The 3434-nt window shown below is 44.4% G+C and overlaps 1 pseudogene; it reads right to left on the bottom strand.

Moving 5' to 3' along the window:
* Window positions 1–294: 294 nt before the first annotated feature.
* LOC133050321 (large ribosomal subunit protein eL30-like) lies at window positions 295–637 on the bottom strand (annotated as a pseudogene).
* Window positions 638–3434: the final 2797 nt, after the last annotated feature.

Here is a 3434-nt window from a genome sequence, read left to right as displayed (position 1 = left end):
GAAGTAAGCAGAACTATGCAAAGCCTCTGAAGCCCAAGGACAAGAATGAATACACAGTTATGTCTATTGGCCAAACATGTCACATGGGGGGAGAGAAACATTCTCTGCCTTTTTAGAATGACCTCTAAAGTCACAGGAAAAAAGGCATGGGGACAATCAGGGTAAAGAATTAGGGCTTTCCATGCAATCAGTCTATTCTATTGAGTGTCATCATTCATATATATATATATATATATATATATATATATATATTTTTTTTTTAAAAGCTCTGGTCACAGAAACATTGTACAAGATTTACTTTTCACCAGTGTGTTCTGGCATGCTTCTAATGATATCAGAATCACCTGGATCAATGATAGCCAGTGTGCATATTCTGTAGTATTATCCACATTATGTGCCCAATTCAGTAATATTGCCACTATAGTCATGGACCAGTTTTGGCCAACATGGCATAACACACTGCTTCAGATTTCCTCAAGACTGGGCAGTTGACAACGATGACCAGTTTCACTTTACCTTGTCTGATCATTTTCAGAGTCTGCTTGTACCCCAGCATGTACTTTCCACTTTTCATAACCAGTTGGAGCCTAGAGTTGACTGACTCCAGTGGCCCTTTCATCTTCTTTGTGGCCACCATGTTCCTGTCAGTGCAGGACTACCCCCAAACCAAGAGCAGCCACCAAGATGGCCAGGGTATTCCTGTTTATATTTAAACACTGAATTTGAATCAAAATCTTCCATTCCGGGGCTGGAGAATCACTGCTGTGCAAACTTTGCCAGGTGACTCTGACGTCTCAGGTCTGACTTTGGGGACCCTACTCAACTTTCATAGTCAACTGATCAGCTCTGATCAGCTGGGGCTCTGCTGAAAACAGATTCCTTGGCTACTTCCCTGGAGATTTCAGTTATGCTTCTGAAACCCAAATTTTAATAAATGCTCTCCAGGAGCATCCTAATGATGGGGAAAATTGGGAAACACTCTTCTAAGGCAGCATATTTCTTGAAGAGATGAAGACTGAGATCCAGAAGAGGGAAGAGACCCAAGAAAGTTCTCCCAAAAAGAAAGTACTAATCGGGGCTAGGATTCAAGTGACTTAACTCCCTCCTGGCCAAGTGTCTTTTACAATATAAATGACTAGAAATTTCTACACCTCAACCATGCCACCACAGAGTCCTGCTGGGATTCAGTGTTTAAGGAAAAATAAAGTCAACCTTGGTTTCAAATGGCCCTTGATTTACCATCTCTTTTGAACAAAGATTCCCAGAGATCAAGTTGAACATAAGGTGTCTAGGTACCATCTCCTGATATCTTGAGGGGCTGTGGTGGGCTTAGAAATGTGCTGCTTGGATCTCACTGCCCAGTTGTGGGAAATGAGGTCAGCAGGCAGCCTCCAGCTGTCAGCTTCTTTGGGGTCTGCTTGAGCTGCAGACACTCCTCACCCAAGGTCATGGGGTTTCTGGCAACTAACTGAATGAGGTAGGGGTGCCAGGGTCTGACGCCTCCTGAGGGGCAGTTCTCACTCCAGAGACCCTGCTTGGTTGCCTGGATCTTTGTCAGGCTGCATCACAGTTCATCTTTTTTTTTTTTTTTTTAATTGTTTTAGGACTTTTTCACCTGCTAAGTCTTTTTAAAAATTCTTATTTATTTATTTTTATTTTTGGTTGCACTGGGTGTTTATTGCTACATGCAAGCTTTCTCGAGTTGCAGCAAGCAGGGGCTACTCTCTAGCTGCGGTGTGTGGGTTTCTCACTGAGGAGGCTTCTCTTGCTGTGGAGCATGGACTCTAGAGCAAGGGCTCAGAAGTTTTGGTGCACAGGCTTAGCTGCTCTGTGTCATGTGTGATCTTCCCAGGCCAAGGATCGAACCCGTGTCCGCTGCATTGACAGGCAGATTCTTACTCACCATGCCACCAGGGAAGTCCCACAGTTCATTGTCTTACTGTGCCTGGTCCTCGCATTCCCTTCATAAGTGTTGATTCTTAAATATCCTGCATCCCAAACTCTGTCTGTAACAAGGGTCAGAAACAATGGCAGCGGTGTGAAAAAAGGGACTTTGGTTGTGGCAATGAGCTTTGCCAAGGGGCACACAATAGGGAAACAGACGGGTTATCACATAAAGTGCATGCTTTTAAGGAAGCCTTGGCCGACAGAAGTACAGGAGACACCTAAACATTTAAATCACCTTTTCCTATTGATTAAGGTAAATACTTTACTGATGGTTTTAATCAATACCCCTATAAATCCTCCCTCTGTGATGGTTTTACTGTGCATTTAATGTTTCTGTCTTTAATTGAGTTACATCCCCCTCAGCCCAAAATGATGAACTGAGAGTTAGAAATCATCTGGGCACTGACAAAAATGGGGAGTATTTTTCCCCTTGTTTAATCTGAAGAACTAAATGCTTTGAACATCAGTCAGCAAGCCCGATTTGGTCACCAGTGGCTGGTCTCATTTCTTTACCTCTCTGGGTCTCAGTTTTCTCATCTGGAGATGGGGGCAATGGTTGCTTTGCCCATGAAAGAGGACACCCGAGAAAGCCCTGAAGCTGAAAGGGGGTCTTATTATTAACTACTCAAGGCAGGGATTTGCAAGAAAACTTACAGAATCTTCCATGGTATCCACAGGGAGTGGCCGTGGTGGTCCTGGAGACTGTAATTCCTCCCACAGCCCTCTTTCTGCACTGCCATCCGCTGATTGATTTGCCCATTTTGTCAGCTGAGTGTAAATATCCACCTGTCAATCACTCCATTATGCTAAGTGCCCATCCAGCCCAGAATGGTGATTTACACCCTCTGTGGAAAGTCCCAGTCCTCCGGGCAGCTGTTCTGTGTGCAAGGTAGGCAGAGTGGGGCTGCATTCCCAGGTCTACGCTCCAGGCCCTCAGAGACATGGTCTTTTCTTCAAAGAAGGATCTGGACCACAGATGGGAAGTGTTCTCACATCTCTTTTCCATCCCCTGTTTTGCTGAGAGGATGACGTTCAGCAAACTCCATAATCTACAGAAACTACTATCTTCCACCAGAGGAGAAGTATCTTCAACAGAGGTGCTCACTATAGGTTACTTTGCAGCACCCCCCCACCCCGCCCTGGGGACACTGGCAGTGTCTGAAGATGTTTTGAAGAAGCTTAACATTCAGAAAACTAAGATCATGGCATCTGGTCCCACCACTTCATGGCAAATAGATGGGGAGACAGTAGAAACAGTGTCAGACTTTATTTTTTTGGGCTCCAAAATCACTGCAGATGGTGACTGCAGCCATGAAATTAAAAGATGCTTACTCCTTGGAAGGAAAGTTATGACCAACCTAGATAGCATATTAAAAAGCAGAGACATTACTTTGCCAACAAAAGTCTGTCTGGTCAAGGCTATGGTTTTTCCAGTGGTCATGTATGGATGTGAGAGTTGGACCGTGAAGAAAGCTGAGTGCTGAAGA

This window comes from Dama dama, chromosome 4, assembly GCF_033118175.1.
Source record: "Dama dama isolate Ldn47 chromosome 4, ASM3311817v1, whole genome shotgun sequence".
NCBI classification, from domain to species: Eukaryota; Metazoa; Chordata; class Mammalia; order Artiodactyla; family Cervidae; genus Dama; species Dama dama.
The sequence above is the reverse complement of the archived record's forward strand: the minus strand, read 5'-3'. Positions and strand labels throughout refer to the sequence as shown.